This window comes from Anthonomus grandis, chromosome 12, assembly GCF_022605725.1.
Source record: "Anthonomus grandis grandis chromosome 12, icAntGran1.3, whole genome shotgun sequence".
In the NCBI taxonomy this organism is placed as follows: domain Eukaryota; kingdom Metazoa; phylum Arthropoda; class Insecta; order Coleoptera; family Curculionidae; genus Anthonomus; species Anthonomus grandis.
Window position 1 is genome coordinate 12,676,608 of NC_065557.1, and position 23,849 is coordinate 12,700,456.

Sequence of the window (23,849 nt, forward strand, 5' to 3'; positions counted from 1 at the left end):
GTTATACCACAATACAAAGTTCATCTGGAGGAATCAGAGGAGCGATGACAGGTTGATAAGAGTTTTTTTTATGTAAGGTCATTAATGATTGTACACTTTTTTTTCAGTACCGCTGTTGCTTAATAGTTTTAAATAAAAATTCTCTTTAAACAAATTCATCACGTGACCAAAAATAGATCGATATTTGAGGAAAAATGGTTTAAGGTGATCGGAGGTTTAGTGAGGCAATAACGCAAATTCGCAAGATTTAATAAATCATAAAAACTTTAACTCGATGATTGGTATTAGCAACACTAAAATGACGATTATATTAAGCCGCACCAGGTGTTTCCTGGCAATGGTCCAACCAATTTGGAAAATATCCACCTATTTTTCAATAAGAACGTTTACAATATGATTTATAGGATACTGTTTGCTCAGGTACAAACAGATTATGAATATTATTAAAATTTCGCGTTTGAATATATGACATTTGAATTTACTTGAAAGCTCACTAAAAATAGGTCAAAGCGGCCACTTTTAGTCGTTTTTAAATGGATTTCTAGAATTGAAATAAAATGCAACGAAATTAATTCTCTAAGGAAAAAACTCATGAAAATTTGAACCAAGGTACCAATTATGACAGTTACTTAAATCCATTCATTTTTTGGAAACGCCAAATGTTTAAGAATTGTAAATAAAGAATGATGAGCGACTGTATCGAAGGCTTTTGAAGAGTCCGGAAGTAGCAGAGCTGTATTTAGCTTTTAATCAGTACCAGAATTAATATCAATGTTTCCATCATAGACATCCTTTACTCTAATTAATCCTTCATTGAAACTTTTGATGGTCAGAACATTTACACCAAAAGTTTTGGTCACTTTTAAATGGACTCTTGAAGAAAATCCTAATTCAAAAATGTCAATACCTAGAAAATTCGAGTTCTGACTCGGCAATAGCGATTTTAAGGTAAAACTTCACTACAAATACTTATAAAAGATTTGATTAATATTTGCAACAGTATTCTATAATCTGTCCAAAAATCTTTGGGTTTGTATTAATTTTTAGACTACGATCAGAAGGTAACTTTTATAGCGAATGCAATTTATGAGTTAGTTCATGAATAGTTGCTACATTTGAATATGCTGAGGTATTGCAATTAAAATATATCATCCGCATAGGGCTCGAATTTACAATAGTTTATAGCACATTGGAATCAGTTAATTATTTGAAATCTGCTAGTAAAGTTTCAAATAATTAGATCCACAGAGTTATTTAAAGATCCAATTCAAAGTTTACCAATAAAAGTTGATGAGCTACTGTATCAAAAGAATTTAAGCAGTCCAGTAGGATCAGTGCTGTATTTAAATTTTGATCAGTAGCAGAAATAATGATCTGTTACTCTCATCAAAGTTTTGATGTTAACTTTCAAATGCATTTTTAAGCTGAATGAAGAGTTGATCTAGGTACTAATTCTTCAAGTTAATGTAGAATATTCAAGATTTCCTGTTTGGATTCCTTAGTTCGTTTTCCATTAAATCATGATTCTTCTAAAATAAAACTAAGTGTGAAAGGATTATGGCGAAACTTTTCTATGAATCACAAACTTTCCAACATATTTTGAATTGACTTCTAAAAATAATTTGAATAATACGCCTATCAGGAAATCAAAAACACAAATGTTAGTAACTTTCAAATGACTTTTTGACGTTGAAAAACTTTACAACTTTACCCAAAGCTGGAAAAATTTCAGTTCTGATTTATCAAAAATACAAGCAAATCTATGGAAAATCAAACAATTAAATGCAGATTTGATCTAAATTACAAAGAGTTGAAGGTACTACTGAAGTTTTGGAGATATTTTTTAAGGTATGATCAGATGATGATCCAATTATAAGTATAGATCTTGTTAATTTCAATTGCACCTATGATATCTCACGTAGGTTGGATTCAAGTCTGGTTTATATGGTCGATGTTTTTTATTAAATTTAATATACTCGTATTATGGGGCGTAGAATTTCTGAAAATCGTTCATTGGAATGTAGGTATAGCAGATAAAGATGCCGACCGACGATATGATCTTGCTATAGTGTGAAAACCAATACCAAGATAAGCAGCTCCAGTATCTCATATTCAAGAACAATAAAACAATTCCAATATATGCCAAAAGAACAGTCTAATTTAAGCTGCTTCTTCAAATAATTCAGAAACTAAAAAGCAAAGCTTATCAATAAGATTCTCAGCCAATGAAAATATCTGAGCATGAATAGCATGAATAGAAACTAAACATAGAACAGGGAGGCTGGGTGTTGCTTTCACCATTCTTCTCTTATACATATTACAGGTATATCGCGAAGGTCCTTCTAATTTTTACCCACTCCTCTTATCACTAAATGCTAAACCCCAAGGGTTTAGCATAATCAAGACTAAGTTTATCATACTAATATGTCTCTGGTGTAATGTGTATTTTTTGCTCCTTTGATAATTAAACAAAATTTGAGAAAAGAATAGTTTCTGCCTAAATCCAGTATATACATGAACGATCTCAAAGACAAGAAGATGAGACGAATACTACCAACTACTGTGGACAATTACAGCTACAGAAAAAATATGATTTCTTGCACTGGAGGTGAGTGTGGTTTATTCTGTAGTCTGAAGAAATGCTCAGAATCGGAAATGTTGATGGAAATAGCTATAAAAAACTAGTAATCATAGGTTATAAAAGTTACTCTTATAACCAAATAATAAATAATGAAATTGACCTGAATGTAACCAGTTTGCTTCCAAAAACTTCTGAAATCTGAAAATCTGAAAACAGACGACGGGATAGTATATTACGAATAAGTAAAACGACTCCGGAAATTTTCCAATACAGTCAACGGCAAACAAATAAAATGTACCTAACTTCATACAATAAGGCAGAACAAACATTATTTAATTATCCAATCTTTCCAGTTTATGCAGTGAATTGAACTCCAACATAGTTGGATTTTAAGGAATTGAAATTGCTGAAAACTGTAAATCTTAAAATGCATATGGCAACAAGATGATATAGAACAGTAATGCGTTAATGATTTTTGACTTTCCAAACAAAACAGCAAAACACTTTCACTACATTAATAAAATTAATGACTTTTTCCATAAAAACAAATTTGTAATTTATGATGAAAAGATGATGTACATATACAATAACATGACAACATTTAGACTAAGTGCTGTGAGGTCAATAAACATTTTTCATTTATTTTATTCAGGTGGCTATAAGTAATTGATTATTTAATTAATAGAAAACAATTACGTAAATTGGTTAACAAAGAACAGTAATTTGGTTAATTTATCAATAAAAGTAACGCTGAATTGTGGGTTGTGGGAGGCTGAAAAAAACCATTAATCTTCAGTCTGTATTTGCTCCTATATTGTGACTTTTCATGAATTGTGTTTTTCAGTTTTATATTTTGATAAATTGGGTTAGAAGAACGAGAGAAAAAACGACAAAAAAGAACGAGGCAAGAAACAGAAGGGAAGAACAAGAAGAACGAAATCAAAACCAGGAAAATCTAGTCAATTAAAGATGACTAATTAAGGCCATGACACAGAACTTTTACGGAACCAATTTTAAAAAAGGAGCAAGAAATAAATTTCCAAAAAATTAAAAAAATCAGAGAAATTTACCACATAATTTAAAACAACAGTGAGATGATAAATTGGTATAAGTACAAAATAAACAGAGCTAGAGGAAAATAAAGCTTGCAACAAAATTGTTTCTTTGAATTCGTTCTTATTTTATTAGAGTATTTAAAAAAGCTGTATTCTGAATGATTGATTAGAAAGCATTTTAACCTATAAATTTCATTATACAAATTAAGTTTGGACTCTCAATTATAATTACTCATCAGAAAATAATTGCTCATCTTCTAAGAGTATCCTTTAGATCATAAACACGAAATAAACCCCCTTCAGGTGAAATAAATGAATTGAAAAGGAGTTTTAAAACGATTCTGACAATACTAACAAAATTTAAATAGAATATAGGAAAACTTTAAAGAATCAGGCCCAGTTAAGATAATTAAAAAAATTAAGAATCTTGAGACATGATCAAAACCAGATGAGGCTCTGATTAATGATAAAGAGTTTATTTATGAGAATGCAGACCTGAGTGTAATGATTGACAAAGACTCAACAAGTCATAGTTAAAAAGTGACATATTATCCACGTTTCTCTACAGTGAGTTAGGATTTAAAAAAAATATAGAAAAGTGACAATAGCTGGCACTCAGTTATTCAGTTGACTTATAATTTGTCTGGACTAGATAACTCCAATGAATAATAGATAAAACTATCATTGAAACAGTTGATAATGACCTGCCTAGAAGGATAGGACTAGTTTTGAAAATGGCAATAACAAGTGTTTTAAACATTGTATAAAAACAAGAACTTTTAAACAAAAGTGAAACGGCGACTCAGTATTAGAAACCCGTGAAGTTGACAAACAAACAATACATAATATCAATCAAAACAAAGTGAAATTACAAAATTTCATATCTCAGCTTGGTTCTTTTAAGAGCATGGAAATCATTGAAAAGATCAATTTTTCAACAATCCGATAAAACACATTCCAATTGGTTTCTGCAGATAAGATCGGATAGCGTACCAATATCTGGTCCAGTGTGTGCTAAGCAAAAAAAAATTTTTTCACAAACACTTCATTTACCTTTCAATGTATCCAGCGGTTGGTTGCCTCGATAAAAAAAAAACGTCAGGAGATTCGTGATCCTACCATTCGAGGAAAAAAACTCAATGCTAATGAAGAAGTATGGGTGGAATTTTGCTACGAACTGGAGACCATTATTATACAAAATAATTTGCAACTTTCAGAAATATCATTTCACCATTATAACCTGGAAGCTGTGATATCTTACTAGATTGGTTGGTATCTTATTACCTTATCTTCTGGATAATGCTCCTCTTTATTCTTCTACTACTTCTCTTTACTTATTGACGATGGAAATTTATTTGTTCTTTTTTTTCTCACCCAATGTTACATCAACTGCTTAACTAATGGATGAGGGTTTTATTGAGACAATAAAAAGGTTCTACCTTTGATGAAGTTCGTTCGAAGTGAAAATCGTACACGATTAAAGATGCAATGCTTACAGAAAGTTTTAAAAAAAATAATGACGTTGGAGGAATATGAAAGCATTGTGGAACCTGATGAACAAACAGCGAGTTTAAAGGAATTAATGAGATTGAGGTTAATAGATGGATACACATAAGACAAATTTTCAGCAGCAACGATATTGTCGAACCAGTTTTGAATTAGTTCGGTAATCACACAATCTGACTCACTTGAAAATGAGTCAAGACAAAGAAAATTATAAGACGGTATCAATTAAAAGAGTAACAAATCAGGAGGTTAAGCTGCCAACGTTCTACTAAACTATTTAAAACAAGAAATCTCAAGTCCTTAGAATATTGATTACACTAGAATAAACATTGGCTCCTTTGGATTGGTATTTTGTTGATAAACATGCTTACGATTCCATGTTGCCAGTGATTACTCAATTTTAACAGAAGAAAATAAAGTGATATAATAAATTATTATAATTAGCAGAAGCTGAGTTGCATTCTTTATTATAAAGCAAAAGAAAGAGTGAAAATCGTTTAATGACCAAAACTATCTTGTACTATATTTACACTAAACACTAATAATAATTAATATTTTTAATTTGGATTCTTTAAATCACCAAATTTCCACACACAGCTGCAACGCTGTAGATTTTGCTCAGAAATATTCTCCCAATAAAGGTATTCGTACAGTATATTCGTAAGTTTCAGTGTGTTTTTCTTAATGAATATTAAGACTAAAACTCCCTTTTTGCTGAAAAATTATAAAGAAGTCTGAAGTGTGGCACATATATTGGAAAAAAGGAAATTCAAATCGTTCCTTTCACAGACGAGTTGGGTATCAATGGTGTCATCCTTCCAGGTTATAATATTATAAAAGACGGCATATTTGTGAAACATCTATTAAGTATTGGATACCAAAATGTGTAATTAAGTATATTAATATAATCTAGCAAATTTATTGCTTATTCGAACCCGAAATGCTGAAAAATTAATTTGTGCAAAAATTAAAGAAAATTGAGAGGCAAATTAAGAACGCAGCGTGTGTCGTTTGCCAGCAACATATTTATATATAGTCGGCGCCCATTATTATTTAATCAATACATGACCAATAACATGACCTTTATTTCCTCTTTACAGTTACATGCTGAATTAATACACACTAATGGATTTTTTTCTTTGTATTTATATTTATATTGTAAGCTTATCTAATTATCTATATCTCCTGAAATTCCAAAGGATTTTTAATAATTTTTTGTCTAGATATTAACAATGGATAACTAAATCGGTTTATAGTAGGTATAAACCGCGACAAACGGTTTTTTTTGTAAAAATTAATTAAAAGGTTAACTTCTAAAGGATTTGAATTAAACTTTTTTCTGTAATATGTAATAAATATCTACGGATCTAAACGGATTTGAAATGGTTGCAAACCTCTAGTTTTTTAATTAAAAATTATTGAGTTAGATGTTATAAATGGCTATAACTGCCAAAGGATAAGGATAAAATTTTTCCTTATAGTCATTAGCGAGTTACATAGCCCTTTGAATTTTTTAACATCTAACAATTCAATAATTTTTTACCAAGAAACTGTTATTTGTAGAGGTTTACAACCACTATAAATCGATTTAGTTATTAATTGTTAATATCTGGACAAAAAAATATAAAAATTTCTTGGCAATTTCAGGAGATACGGGCATTATATCGATTAAATAACAGCGGGCGCGGACTATAAATAGGTTGCTGGCAAACGACATATGCTGCGTTCTATATTTTGGTTGCTGAATATCGATCGGGCGCTAGCTTCACAGATATGAAAAAATATCTATAAAAACAACACAAAGTGGAAACATCGGATGCGTGCATTGTAAACATAGAGGTATTCTATGTTGCCAAGTTGATTTTTTTCAGGAATATTTGTTGATTAATCTCAAAATATATATTATTAATCAGCGAAACTTTTAAAAACTACATTTTTTACATGTTACAAAATACCAACACATTAAAAAAATATGTAGTGGATTAAGAAAATTATATATTGAATAAAAAATTGGAAAGTTGATTTGATATCATTGTCTGAGAGAAAGGTGAACTCAAACAACCTCGCCTCTGGTTTGCAGCTAAGCTTATTCTAGGCATTCAATGTTCTAAGCTCAAGTCATTTTCAAGTTGTGCAGAATACGTCGGTTACTAACATTATATACTATACGACTTTTAACACTGGCCAAACTGACGTTCGGATTATCCGTGCTAACTTCGGCTCCGTGGAGAACGAATAGTCGAGGTTCTACTGTATTATCAACCATACGTAAAATTAAAGTATCATTTTCTTTTATTAGCTCTTTGTGATTGTCTATTGATGTATTTACCTTCTCCTGCCTTGTCTGCAGACTTTTATCATTTGTTAAAAAAATGCAGCTATTCTGTAAACAATAACTTCAGCTCAATCAAAGGAGAAAAAATTAATCTTTCTTACAAAATATAATTGAATATATTAAATTAACATCAAGACAAAGGCTATTAACATCGCTTTCTCGCGAAATACCATCTCCCACAAAAAAACAAAAAATAACCATTCGGCATTTTTTTCATTAGCTCGTGGAGGCTTTGTTTCTAAAGGCGTGCGAATGACAGAAGAATAAGGTCTGAATTTGAAATCGGCGTATTTTTATTTCCAGTAAGCTCCTAATTATTTTTCTTTATTCTGAACCACAAGACTGTTATGAAAAGATATAAAATGGAAACGTACTCAATAAAATGGTCAGGCCCTTGATTGAAGCCTAAGACATAATCAAACATGTCAATTATAATATCTACTGTAAAAATCCCTTTGGCGGCCTCTTTTTTCCGTCTAATTACCAATATAAATGTTAATAAAAGTTTTTTTTGCCTAATGAGTCCTCAGACATTATAACCAAGATGTGACCCACATTCGCCCCATTAAAAATTGACCATGTTTACCCGTAACGGGATGGCCGCTGGAAGGAAAGAAGCTAAATCGCCTAATCTAACTGTTTAAGTATGAAATTGCGTGTGAACCCTAAGCGATATTCCACTAATATTAGACCAGTAGCATTTTGTGTCACAAATTGATATAAAGAAACAAAAAATCGAATAAATGACCAGGTTTGGAAGTTAAACCTACTATGTTAGTAACGACAATTCTACTTTCATTTTATAGTCAAACGTATAAAACAAAGAAATATTTTAAAAATATGCATGCAAAAATTGTTAGAATCTCTTAAAAGAACTGTAGCAACCATAATCATTTTACTCATATCTAACTCTTCAAAAGCTGCCTGGAATTCTTCACTTAGCTCTCAGACCAGCCCGAACCTCATATAATACCTTTGCTTTGAATTTCCCATAACACCCATGCTAGGATAACATAAGTCGAAGCAGTATGATTATAATAACAGTAATGATTTATAGTATCAAATATGTTAAGTGGTCAATGTGAGATCTATGAAGCAGAAGATTTAGTAGGAGTTCTATAGGTTTTATAGTTTCTGCAGACCCTCCTAATCGTTTTGTCAGCGTTCATCAGAACCATGTTTTCACCAAACTCTTCCTTCACCATCTTCTGAGCCTCCAATTAATGTGTCAGCATGGACAATGTGGCGTCATCAGCAAAAAATGTGAATTCTGAGTCAATAAGAGACGGATCAATGAGCTTTATTAACAGTTGTCAATTTTTTTGTTACTTACTGAAACCACACTGTAGCGTCCTGTAATAGGTACAAGTTGTGAAGTATTTTCATTTTTAGTTATGGATTTTTTCATAAAAATTAAAGACTTTAAGCTTCAGAAGAAAAATTATATTGATGACAAAGTCAAAAGCTTTGTTGAAATCACGACAAAGGACTATGTCATATTGAGTTTTCAAAAAATCAAAGAATTCTAGCCACAAAATGTAGTACACCAAGGACAGTACAGACCGCCTTCAGAAGGGAAGGAATACCTATTTGTCTTAGGCAGGAGTTTTTTAATGTACCTAGTCAGAGGAGTAGTAACCTATCTCACTCTTGATCGACTCTTATTAACACCTTAAGTTGATATCTTATATTCAACGAGCCAGTGGCTTTGAGTCAGGTCTGACCATGCATAATTTTGGATCTTACAAAGACATTTGACTGGGTCACTTATCTTTCTTCGGCCTTATCTAACTGGAAGAACTTATTTGTTATGGTGAAAATAAAATATAGAGTTTTCTGGACTCCTTACTGGAAGCTTCCATGTTGCTAGTTTAATTACAAAAATAGTATATTAGTAATAAGATTTTTTGTACCATTTTCTAGGTCAGCTATCATCCCGCCAACGGTACATGGTAGTATTGCATATTGTTTCTTCCGCATACCACGTATGTGTCCACAAACCACCAAAAATACCAAACGTTACATTGCACAGATTGCGCAGAAAAATCTGAAGATTTATTTACCTGATTTAAAGCATGTCTGGTTCAAATATGTATTGAATATCTACTCAGTTATTTCTTTAAAGTAAACCCCGCAAATTTCCAGATAATTAATAACAATTTTCCCTGTGAAGTTAGCTCTCATATTAGTTAAGTTACTGAATATATACACATATTTACAAATTGCCCAGCTCTTTATACAGTCACTTAATACATCACCTGGCTCCATCAGCCTTATTCCTAAAGTAAAAAAACTCAATTTCCGAGCATTCATTACTATTTACATAAATCTTTCATTAACATTCACTGATTGCTCTTGGCTGTAGATCTCAATTAAATTTTTTAATTAGAACACTTGATCACAATATCCTCCTTGTGTCTGGTCTCTCATCCACAATATCCTTAGTATCAAAGTCAATCTCAGACAGTGATCTAATTTAACACGTTCATTTATCTTATCTCTATAATTTTTGAAGCTGATGATTTTTTTGATTTCAAGGTCTAATCAACTTTAGTCTCTAAAACTTGATTTGAGAAGTTAGTTTATGATAAATCTGCTTTTAGGTGAAGTTATGTACTTGGTAACATGGGTTTCAAACAATTTGATTGCTTATGTTTTGATGTTTGAGAGCACTTACGCTCACCTATCAAAGGCCTTTCATAGAGAATCCCAAGTAATTGCTTTCTGAAATGGGTACATTTGGTTAGAGTATCTCACATAATTATTATCAACATCTTAGTATAAGCAGTATGGAATACAATGAACTAATGATATAAATAACCATTTTTATGCAAGTATAAACACATAATAGCTTAATAGATATGTATTGACCTCCTTAATTATTATAAATATAACCATAGGTTTCAACACCTGAAAAATTTAACTTTTGTACCGTTAATATCGTAACACCCACTAATATGATTAAAAACCATTCACTTGAGGCCGATCAAATAAGTCTTGATAGGGTTTTGTTATGTGCTGATGTGGTTGCTTCTTTTTTAACCAATATTATCAATTCTTGCATATTAGATAACTGTTTAGATAGATGTTTTTTGTTCAAAATAAGACTTAAGGCCAATAAGTATTTTACCGGTTTTGTCGAAAGGACTTTGGAGTAAGTAATGAATGTGCGAATCCGAGACTATCTTGATAGGCATAATAATTTACCAGTATATCAATCAGGTTTTTAAATCGGGCTTTAGTTGCACAACCGCACTTGACTGCTGATATTATTGAAGCTACCGATCGGGGTAAAACAAATGCTCTAATGTTTTACCACTAACCAAAACACTTTATTTTTACTCTCGACACGTGTTTTGCTAACAATGTTCGCATCTTCAGGATAAGATTAAAACTACTTACAAATCTCCTTATATTCTAATGATGTAACTAATAGAGCGGAAAAAGCAATGAAGCATGGCCAAAAAAAACTTAAACACTAACTAAACTATATAATTGACTATAAAGGATTGGACCTTTATCCCAGTTAAGAATGTTTTTTTGATATGAATATTGCTAAACTTTCGTATGCACCTAATTTTCTATTGTTATTAGCCGGTTTAAGTAATTTTAAGTAGTCTATCCCTACGAAGTGACCAAACCAGTATTTGAAACATGTTCAGCCACACTTGACTTTTCAACTCTTCCATATTTCACCACATGAGCTACATGTTCTTTAAATCTGACATTAATTTGATCTTCTGGTTTGTCCTATGCACTTTTTATCACAATCGTTGCAATTAATCTCATAGATCCCAGACTTTTCATTATTTTATCTTTTGGGTTTCCTAAAAAACTTCGTAACTTGGCCGAACTTTGATAGACCATTCTTAGGCCTAAGTCTTTGAAAACCCTATCAAAGCCTCTCGTCAAGATAGGATCGTATGGTATTGCAACAAAAGTTTACTTATTTTCATCTTTTTGAAATGTGGTAGAGTTTTTAAGATTAACTTTAAACCTATATCTTCTAATCAGCTTATCAATAATCTTATCGTCATAAGCATTGACCCTAGCAATCGTTTTAATTGTTGCTTTTTCTTTATTAAATCTGCTATTCTTAGAAGAAATGAGACAAAACGATGTACCAAGAAAAGCATGCTAGCCATTTTATGTTGAAAACAAGGGTTAGAGTCACTAGTTATGTATATAGAAGTATTTGTTTCTTTTCTATAAATATCTTATTTTAACTTATTATTATTTTTGATGTCAAGAGTATCTAAGAATGAAAGTTGGTTATTTGTTTCTTGTTCGAAGGTAAATTTAATAGATGGAAAACAGTTATTGAGTTGTTCTATAAAATTATCAATATTGCATTTGCTTTTGTCGAACACGGCAAACACATCATCAACATACCTTAACAAAACTCATGGAAAGTATTGGAATGTATTTTTTGCTTTTAATTCAAAATTGTTGATAAAGAGCTCTGCTAGGAAGGGAGAGAGGCAATTACCCATGGCTGTACCTTCTAGTTGTTCATAGTATGGGTTGTTATATTGAAAAATATTTTGTTACATACAAAATTTTGTTAATTTAATTATTTCTTGGATATTATCGAAACCATTACTTTCCAGAAGTCCAATCAGATATTCCAAAGTTTCTGGTATAGGAATGCTTGGGAACAAAGAAGATACATCGAAAGAAACAAGAATTTTATTTTCACTTAGAATTAAATTATTGACTTTTGAAATAAACTATTGGCTGTTGTTTTTTAATGTCTCAAACTGCTTTACTAAAAATTTTGAAATGTAAGTTGGAGATCCTATAGTGGAGACATTGGTGGTCTTATTTTATTGCCAGGTTTATGGATTTTTGTTAAACAATATAATTTTGGAATTGTTGGGTTCAAAAGTTATAACTTGAATTTTTCTGAAGAGGAAACAAGGTTTTTGCAGTCATTTAATGCTTCCTGCTTAACCTGCGAAATCATTTTTGATAAAAGGTTTTTAGAAATCTTTTTCTATGGGCCATTGTCAATAAGATCAAAGTTTGTCTAAAATAACAACTTTATTTCCCTTGTCAGCTTTTAAATAGAAACAATCTTTTTCTGTGTTTTTCTTGATGTGTTTTTTAATTTGGAAAGATTCTTTGTAAGTTGGTTGCGAATCGTTTCTTTAGCAAAACCTTTCGAAGATTCTGGCAAGTACTGAATTGATGATTCAACACTTACTACAATCTCGTCCAGGTTGTTTTTGCAATTTGAAACTGGTGCAAAGTTTAGACCCTTATTAAGGACATCAAGTTCTTATTAAATGACTGAGAGGATTGATTTTCAACGATATTAATAAGTTTTTCCTTTTGTGGTTTATCCTTCGCACTCACTCACTTTTTTAGTTTTTTGTTTAGCGAAGAAAATTTGCTAATGTATTTGCGGTCAATAACCTCAAACATGTTTCTTTGCATAGAACTAGAAAACAGTATGTTTAAACTAGCAGCGGTGTATAATCCGTGGAATCACTGACATGCGGCGTACTACAAGACTCTACATCAGGGCTATTTTATTCAGCATCTATACCTATAATCTTACAATCTACTTTTAAGTGCCATACCCAAATTTAAAAGTACTGTTTCCGCATAATTATAAACACCTTCTTTCTCTGAAAAAAATTGCCCCTCGTATTTGACGAACAAAATACGATATAGGACCGACGTACATTTATTGAATCTACGTCATACAGGAGTTATTTCTCCACCTCCGCATATCACAGCATTTTACTCGACATTTTCCTTTAATATTTACTTACTATAGAACCAAATACAAACAGCCAAGCTGGTTCCAGTGCTAATTCCAAGATTAAGAATTTTTTAATAGGCGGATTTAAATATCATTAACTTTAGTAGGTGACAACCTGCATTTATGGGACATTGCATTTTGGTATGATTTCGTTTGCATAGACTCTACGTTAATACAATATTTATATTTGGGTTTGAATCAATAAACATAATATAATCCGTGTAGTGCAATCATTTTTGGCATATTTTGACATTAAAGAATTGTTATTTAGTCAACGGTTTGGATGATATACAGGGTGTCCCAAAATTAGTGGACGAAACGCGAACCCTGTATTTTTTGGTCAAAAATAACCTCACTTTTTCCTATAAACATATATCGGCAAACGCCCCCCAAGGGAGGTACGCCCCTTTTAAAGGGGGCACCTGAAGATGGTTTTTTCTACTTATTTTCGAAACGGGTAAATATAAAAATTTTAAATTTTGGTATTCTCCCAATTTTGATATGCTGAATTTAGTTGTCATTTCATAATTTTCATTATTTAGTCAGGTGCGTATCATTTAGGGGGTGAGCCTAAAAAAATACCTAAAAAAAAATTGTGTGCAAAGTTTTTGTTTTTTTTTCTTTAAATTTTAAAAATTTGAAGCTTTTTACGTAAAAAAGTACCTCTTGGTCAATAACTCTACGAGTTACCATTTTCGAGAAAAACGCATTTAAAAATAACGCTGCATAGTATTATTTTCACTACCAATTTTTATGAAAACTTAGTAGCAGGCTTTGGAAAAATTGACACACTGCATAATGACATTAACATTTGTTGTAATTGATTAGTTGTCATTTTGCATTCAAATTGTTAATATCTATTTAACTATGGAAGACTTTTCGACCCGTTATTAATTATTATCGTCGGATCGCATTAAATTCATTTCAAAATACTCTAATTACTATTATTATTATTTACTTTATTTACTTGGATAAGTCTTATCACAAACATCAAACACCCCAAAACAAATTCTTTTGACGACTAACTGGAATTATGGCTTATTTCGGAATGAATGACTAAGATGTTAGGATACCATCCTTTCCATTATAAAAGGGTTCAGGAGTTAGAAGAAGAAGATCTTCCATCTCGAGTAGACTTTTGTCATTGGATTTTAAATCACCCAAATCTTCGTCAAAAAATTTTGTGGTCAGATGAGGCAACTTTTTCTAGGAGTAAGGGCTTTAACAGCCGTAATACTCATTTTTGGAGCATCGAGAATCCGAGAGTAGTTCGACGAACTAACTTTCAGCATAGATATTCCTTTAACGTATGGGCGGGTTTGATAGGAGATAAATTGATCGTCATTATTTAAATTTTCTTCAAAACAATCTCAGAGATTTACTGGACGATGTTCCCATAGAAACTCGGCTGGAAATGATTTTTCAGCACGATGGGGCACCAACTCACTACAGTCGACAGGTGAGAAACTGGCTGGACAATAATTTTACAGGCAGATGGATAGGCCGAGGTGGTCCAATAAACTGCACGATGGCCCGACCTTAATCCTCTGGATTATTTTCTTTGGGGTAATATGTGCAATATTATTTATGCCACCGAAATTGATACTCCAGAAGAGCTTCAGAGGCGAATTCTCGCAGCTGCAGGCCAAGAGACCGATTTGAAATTCTTAGATCGACCCAAAACATTCAAAAAAGATCCAGGTTATGCATTCAGGAAAACGGAAACTTTTGCCTCAAATAAATTAGTATTTTTATCTGTTTGCAATTTTATTTGTCAATTTACTTTTGAAGCGTGCTATTGAGTTTTAATAAAAATTGTTATTAATAATACTATGCAGCGTTATTTTTAAATGCGTTTTTCTCGAAAATGGTAATTCCTAGCGTTATTGACCAAGAGGTACTTTTTTACGTAAAAAGCTTTAAATTTTTAAAATTTAAAGAAACAAAAACAAAAACTTTGCAAACAATTTTTTTTTAAGTATTTTTTTAGGTTCACCCCCTAAATGATACGCACCTGACTAAATAATGAAAATTATGAAATGACAACTAAATTCAGCATATCAAAATTGGGAGAATACCAAAATTTAAAATTTTTATATTTACCCGTTTCGAAAATAAGTGGAAAAAACCATCTTCAGGTGCCCCCTTTAAAAGGGGCGTAGCTCCCTTGGGGAGCGTTTGCCGATATATGTTTATAGGAAAAAGTGAGATTATTTTTGACCAAAGAATACATGGTTCGCGTTTCGTCCACTAATTTTGGGACACCCTGTATATTTATAATTTGTTCTATATATATTTAATTTTTTTTAGTTACTTTAGTTTATCAACAAGTTAAGCATAGTATCTTTTTAAAATTGTCTTTAACCTTTTTCCCCATTCAATTTTTGTGAATTAATAAAAAGTGTGATATTGTAAATATTGTAGTTATAATATTGAGGTGCATTGAACGTAAATAGTATTTCTAAACATACAGTGACGTCCAAATAATGTCCAATCTGAAAAACATTTTTTAAACCTAAGGTGAAATTTGCCACAGATTTATAACATGGGCTGTCTGTTTGAGTTTTACTGATCACTCAGATAATATAGTAGTTAAAAAGTCATATATTATTGTTCAAGTAAGCTCCAAACATTAGATGTATTTATGTTAGTTAACCATTATGTAGAATTGGCAACTGAATAAAAAAAAAAGATACCACGGCAGTATTTCCTTCATAGTAGGTCCAATATTTCCAATAGACCGTTTGGGGTTTGGGAGGGGGCCGAGAGTCTTTTCAACCACCTGGGGGGGGGACTCCCCTAAAGAACCAATAATCGCCGTCGGGGCATTGGTAAATAAATGATGACTGTGGTGCGTTATTAAAAATTCACGCGCTGACCGCGGTGGTGGACTACGTCCTGGTGTATGGCAATAGAACCGGTTGCCTGGCAACTGGGACGCGTTCGACACGCGATACAATCGTCAGCAAAACGGGAGGGATGGAGGTCGTCCGTGTCGATTTTGATGTGATTACCGGCCGAAGGGACCAGCCGACTGACAAAAATGACACTAATAATGGACGAAACTTACGTTGATGTACCTTTATTACGAAAAAGTGGAAATGAAAAGGTTTGATTTGAATCCTGAAAAGCTGGAAAGCAGTTTTTTTTTTAAATTGATAAAATAACTTTCAAGCAATCTGCTTAAGGGTTGTTTGGAACACTTCAGGCAGAAGTTCCAGTGCCTGCTTCTCCATTAGGTCATTGAGCCTTCGATAAATACAAATATTTAAAACTGGACCTACTGTATAGAAATAGATACCATAAGCTCAAAATTACTTAAAAACATAAAATAATATTTCTTCTATAATTATAACATACCGAGAAAAACTTCGTTAACGGTTAAAGAATGATCGATTAACCTAATCAAAAACATAGGGTAAATAGGCGCCAATGAAATAATCTAATTGTCGCAATTAAAGTGGTCTAATTGGAGCTAACAGATATTTTTTTTAATCACAAAATAATCAAATAGATATATTGTAGGTATAAAATTGATTAAAAACCATTAACAAAAACTTTGATTATGGCAATGGAATAGTTCCTTTACCACAATAAAATACTTTAATAGCTATTGTATAAGTAGCTATAACCATTAACAAAAATTTAGATTATGGCAATCGAACTGCTCGTTTATCACAATAAAAAACTTAAGATTATTACAACAAAACTCTTCGATTGTGATAATCAAATCGCTTATTATTATTAGAAAAAAAATTCGCTTTATTATTAGAATTTATAATCTTCAATATCTCAGAAAAAATGTATGAGAATTACCTAATAATTCCATGAAATTGTTTCTAAATGGTATTGCAGGTTATAAATCGTCCTATAAGAATAAAGAGACAATATATATATACAATACAATGTATGTTATAAACTTTCACATTATAAATATAATTTTTGTGTTTTTTTTTATAAATTATTAAATGTATGTCTGTGAATAGATGATTTTAATAATTTAATGATATTCAGAACTGTTTTCATTTTTTTTTTCAAAATATTTCATGAAAAACAATAAACTTTCTTTTACCACCATATATGAATATTAACATAAATTTTATTAAAACTATGACTATTTGTTTAGGGAAGGATAATTAGATGTATAAAAAGACAATAATATGTAACAAGTATATAAGTTTAGGGGAGACCGAGGATGCAATGGACACCAGGATAGAATGGACATGGTTAAAACTCCCGCTTAATATGTATTTGAAGCGCCCTCATATGGTAAATTAATGCAATAACTACCGAACAATCGTTTGACATTCGCAAGGTAGCAAGGATTGAGTGTGGTTATTTTTATCGATGTTTTCCTGTTTCAGCCAGTCTGTTTGTAACTTTTACGATAAGTAATGTAACCATTTATTATTTTCTATGCAACACTTTTTAATATCTAATTATTTTAGTGGTGATGTGCATTATAAAATATGGTTATAAGAAACAAATAATTGAAATTGCTTGTTTAGTTTTCTAGGAAAAAGAATAATTTTACTATAGGGTCAATGGGGGATACAATGGACGGATGTCCGTAATTGTCCATTGTATCCCCAGAATGTTTTTATTTTTTTATTTATTTTTTTATTTCAGATGGTGAGAGAGTATAAAAAGAAAACCGACAGGGAATTCCCTGAAGGAGATCTAAGAAGAGCTGTAGAGGATGTCTTAAATAATATTGGTAGCTTGCGAAAAGTTTCGGAGGGGTATAATGTTACTAAGTCTCGTTTAGCTATTTATGTGAAAAGGGCTAGAGAACAGGTGATAGAAAATATATCTTTAGAACCAAATTTTAAACATCGTCAAATTTTTTCTCCAGAAATGGAACAAGCATTAGCTGAATATTTACTCAAATGTTCATCTATGTTCTATGGATTAACTCCAAAAAAACAAGACAACTAGCATTTCAGTTTGTGTCTCGAAATAAGCTTTTAATCCCGGATTCTTGGGCAACACAAGCAATGGCTGGCAACGAGTGGTTTGCCGGTTTTTTGAGGAGAAATCCAGAACTCTCAATTCGAAAACCGGAAGCAACATCTCTTGCTCGTATGACGGCGTTTAATAAAACAATTGTTGGGGAATTCTTTGGCAAGCTCAAAACTGTTTACAGCCGGCATAACTATGAGGCAAGCCAAATTTTTAATTTAGACGAAACAGGGGTTACTACAGTACCGCCTGTTGAAAAAATTGTAGGAAAAAAGGGAGAAAAGCAAATAGGGCAAGTAACATCTAGAGAACGCGGTGAGCTAGTAACCCAAGTTGGAATAATTTGTGCAAATGGAAATGCATTACCACCAGTATGGATTTTTCCCAGAATACGTTTTGACGAGCACCGCATGATGTCTGGAGCTATGCAAGGATCTATGGGTCTTGTGAATAAATCTGGCTGAATGACAACAGATAATTTTATTAAAGTTCTTCAGTTTTTCCAACGAAATATCAGATGTAGTAAAAATAACCCCGTGTTACTGATATTGGATAACCATGAATCCCATTTAAGTGATGATGGCATAACATTTTGCAAAGAAAATGGTATTGAAGTTTTGACCTTACCTCCGCATACATCAAATAAATTACAACCTCTTGACCGATCTGTTTTTGGACCTTTCAAGAGATATTTTTCCGAAGCTAAATTCTTCTATGATGACTCATCCAAATGAAACTCTTTCTATTTACTCACTTGCGGAGCTATGTTCAAAGACCTGGGATCGTGCTGCTACACCAGAAAATATAAAGTCTGGCTTTCGTAAAAGTGGAATTTTCCCTTTTGATCGGGACATATTTCAAGAACACGAGTTTTTGTGTTCGTCAGTTTCAGATCGACCTGCTCCAGATGTAATTACCAATCAATCTGGTGGACGCTGTATTTTCGCCGAAACAGAAAACCTAGATGAAAACCTAATTCCAGCCACTGACGGAAATCGCGCTGCCGATGAAACCTCAATTCCTAGCACTAGCGTTACTGGGACTGCTAACAGTCCTTTAAATATATCTAACTTTATTACACCAGACAAAATAAGTCCTTATCCAAAGGCGGAACCCCGAAAACCTATGAGAAAAGGAAGAAAACGAGGAAAATGTATGATTTTTGAGTTACTGACACTCCAGAAAAAGAAGAATTATTGGCAAGAAAGAAGCCTCCTCCAAAAAAGGTTAAGGAGATTAAGACAAAAGTTCTAGTAGATAGTGACTCTAGTGATGAAGAGACAAATGAATAACTAACAAAAGATTCCTCCTCAGAGTGGGAGGAAGAAGAAGAGACAATTCAGGATACCCACGATGTAGAAAAAGGCGGTTTCATTGTTGTCAAAGTTCCGGGAAAACACCATTTTCTGGAAGAAATTATGTTGCTCGGGTAGAACGAAAACTTTTCGATGGATTTCAGGTTCGATTTTTTAAAAGATTGCATCCATCAATGATTCCATCAAATCGCTTCAAAATTACAGAAGAAGAATCTTCTTTTGTAACATTCGGAGAAGTAATAGCTGTGCTTCCAAAAGGTATTTAAGACAGGCGTCCTCGTTTCAAAGATTCGATTTATTTCAACGCAGATTTGACAGAATTTAGGTTAACTTAAATAAAAGTTGAAAGTTTGTTGCTTCCTAAATAAATATTTACTCTAAGACTTTTTATCTTTATTAGTAAATGAATGTCCAAAATATCCCCATATCATGTCCATTATTACCCCAGAGCAGGGGATACATTGGACAAATGACCAAAAATTTTTCATCCCAGTTTAAAAATATTTTTAAATTTATTTGGATAATGCTATGTAGTAACATATTATGACAAAAGTTTGTTTATTACATTAATAAAACCTTATGGATAGAGATTTCTTCGAAAAAAAGTTAGAGATCATTTAATAAAACTTGTCCCATGTATCCTCGGTCTCCCCTATTTAAACTAAAAGTGTCAAACAAATATTCAAAAAAGAACGAAAACTTTTAAGTCTTAAAAATATGTTAAACTATATTATACTAATAGGGTGACCTTTCGGATATGACCTTGTCATGGTTCTCAAATTTTCAAAATTTTGTTTAGTAATATAAGGCTTCGTCAAAGGCCTAAAATAAAAGAAAAATATGCATAAGTAAAGTTACTATCTAAAGTACTACTATTTGTAATTACAATGTAATTATAAATTAAGTTTAAAAAAAATAGAGTTTGTTAAATTTTGAGAGTAAAATTTAAGAACATGTTTGCAACCTATTAAAACAATATTCGTGTAATACATAATTTTTTTGGTGATTCATAAATTTACCAAAAATACTTTTACAACTCTAGCTTGTTATAATTTACAACTTACATTAACTCTCATAAAAAAAACTTTCTGCAATTTCACTTCTTGGTCTCCAGCATATTCCTTTTCTGCTTGTTTTAATATTTGTTGACTTAAATATGTATGGCAAAACCATAATAGTTCGTAGAGTTGGATCTTTAAGAAAACTTAAAATTATTATCAGGTATCTATTTAACTATTTGAGTATTTATTAATGCAAAACGCATTTAATGCAACAATGGTATAAAAACTTACCTTGGTAATCAAAGTGTTGCAGCTCAATCAAACTGGCGATCTTTGATTTCCTTCAGAACCCCTTTTGACACAACCTGCAACGTTTGGTATATTATGTTTTTGTCTAAGTATTGGTTAAAAATCGGTAACCACATCTTGTCTCCAGCACTAGCTATTAATATAGTAAATCCTATAAGCCAAAGTCGCCAATTTATTCCCTTAGGAATTCTCTTCATAGATAACTAAATGTGATTACGTAATATCATCTCGCCAAAGATTCTATATTGACAACACTGCCTAGGTGCATTATGGGATACGCAGATTATTTATGGTAACAATTTAAAGCAGTGCAATCGAAGTTTTAGGCAACCATAATCGTTCTACTTCTCTAGTTATAATCAAACGACTTTTATCGTTCCTATTATGACCCTAATAGAATATTATCGTTAACCGTAAACGAAATAAACTCAATCGAACTATTTGATTATTGCAATTTATAAATTATGTGTTTTTCAATTAGATAAATTTCGCCACCTTAATACAATTGATCAGATTAGTATAATCGGAAAATTTAATTGTCATAAAAGAATAGGTCCAATCAAAAACTTTAATTGAACCATTTTTCTGGGTGGCACTTTTTGCTTCATGATTTGGGAAGAACATTTAAGTGCCTTGAATAAAATACAAAATGACTTAAAACATATTTCTAGTTGCTGAAAATCAGTTGAATGCTAGGAACAAAATAAAAAATGCCTTTAAAGCCCCAAGAACAAATTACTTTTTCAAGTAGAAAAGACTTAAAATTAGTTCAAAAGCTTGGGAACATCTAAGAGGTGAATCCATAAGAGAATGAAAGATAAAAAATTTGTTCCAAGTATCTCAAAGAACAGATCATACAGGGTGATTGACGACCTACAGTATGTTAGTTCCCATGTCATACTTCCCTACACCTATCTCTAGCGGTTTTCGAGAAAAAACTAGGGGATAGTCAAATTCAAAATATGCTTTATTATCTGAAGAATACAAAATTCTTATAGACTCATACTTATTCTCTTATCTAATACATAAAATAAAACTTAAAATTACAATACAGCTAAATTTTCTCTAATAAATATTCATCCACACTATAATAGGCTCCTCTGAGTAATATTGTCCTAACTTTCATTTGAATTTAATATAATTAGAAATCCTTCTAATGCAAATAGGAAGATGGTAAACAATAATTTCTTACTAAAGTAAATAGTTTAATGATAGTTCATGGAAGATCTAGGTATAAGAAGGTTTATTTTAAATGTAGAGCAAGTAACAATAGTATTCTGAGAAGTAATTGCTGTTGAATAATTTTTTTACATTAAGCAAACAGATTCGAGGATAAATATTGATGGTAAGGTTAAAATTTTTTTCAGAAACAAAATATCCTTTCTGAATATATCCAATATTGCAGAGATATCTTAGGGCGCGCTTTTGCAAAATAAAGATAGACCGAAACAAGTAACCTGAGCAACATCCCCAAAAGAAAGCAGATACCATACCTTAAGTGGGGATCAATTAAGGCAAAATACTTTTTGATATTTGTTTATTAAGTTGATTGGCAATGGTTCTAATTGCAAAGCAACCAGAAGCAAGTTTAAGTGATAATTGTTCTATATGTCTATCGAACTTTAATTTGTCATCTATTATTAGACCCAGAAACTTGTTATAATTTGTGTTTAAAATAGGCTCTGTGTTCAAAAGCACATTCTTTAGTCTACACTTAAAATTTAAAACATTTGTTTTGGTTACATTAAAGGACAAATAATTACAGTCTCACCAAGTCTTGATTCTGCATAAATCCTCATTTTCTTTAGGAGAAATTGTGCACTGTATCATGCCACAACAATGTGGTATATTTAATTCAAATCAGAACAACATCAAACGATTCATTTTGCAACTCCTGACAATCATTCTCTGATTGAGTCTGGAGAAAACATGATCGTCGGCAAATAATAGTCCCTTTGCAATTTTAACATTGCAAACAAAATCATTGATAGCAACCAAAAAGAAAAGCAAGATTGGAGCCCCATGGAACACCAGAGCTACTTTTAAAGGCACATGACTTGGAATCTTTAATTTCATATACTGGAACCTATACACTGACTGAATTAGGCAACTAATGTATGAAGTATGTATCTAAATCTGACAAAAATATCAAAAATGTACAGTGTTACAGTACACTCTATCAAATGCTTTCTCCACATCTGTATACATAACATAAACCTGGGATTTTCCATGGATAGGTTCATGTACATACTGACAGAATGAGGAAGGATTTGTAAAGTTGACTTTTTTGGTAAGAACTCATGTTGACATGAAGTAGTCCAGATGTTTCAACAAACAGGCGCTCAAAAACTATACTAGAAATAGAGCTGATAATAGTAATTGAGTCCTTAATATTGGTGTCCACAAGGCTCAATCGTGGGTCCAATAACTTTCTTAGTCTTTATAAATTTAATGACCTATCTATGTCAAAACATTCGGTCAAGAATGTCCTTTTTACTGTTGACACAACATCTCACTACCTGGCAAGACACTGTAGGGTCTTGTGAGGATGTACAGTTGGTGACTAAGCTGCAGTTTGCTCTGCTAGACTGCTCCTAACCAGACAGAAAACCCAGAAACTGATATTCTCCTTTTAAGTGATGTAAATTTGAGTATTACTAATGTAAAATTTTTGGGTCTATATGTGGATCTCACGCTCAGGTGGAATGTCCACAATGATAACCTAGCAAAGAAACTTGGATCAAACATTGTTTTTTTTAGAAATCTGTGTGTGTCTGTGATTGTTCTGTTTGGCTTAGGATGTTAAGGTCTTAATGTCTTTGGGTTAAAATAAAAATTTTTTAGTTAAATAAATTTTAGTGAGTATAGTGAACAACATTATTTGTATATTTGTTTCATATTTTTTCATTGACATAATTAAACATCTTGAAAGTTGGAATGACATGAATAAAGAATTTGAAAAAAAATTAAATCTAAATGTGATCGCTCAGGCAACTCTTTATTCCTTTCCCCAG

The 23,849-nt window shown here is 31.8% G+C and overlaps 1 protein-coding gene across 2 annotated transcripts in view; it reads right to left on the reverse strand.

The window, feature by feature from the left end:
• Window positions 1–23,849, reverse strand: part of LOC126743426 (heterogeneous nuclear ribonucleoprotein K) — a 192,130-nt gene that overhangs the window by 157,386 nt on the left and 10,895 nt on the right. The window contains exon 2 of one of the 2 annotated variants that reach the window (XM_050450519.1): window positions 20,818–20,891. The exons of the other annotated variant lie outside the window; for it this stretch is intronic. The gene's annotated coding sequence lies outside the window, so the exon portion shown is untranslated. The remainder of the gene's footprint in view (window positions 1–20,817; window positions 20,892–23,849) is intronic. 2 annotated transcript variants of the gene reach the window in all.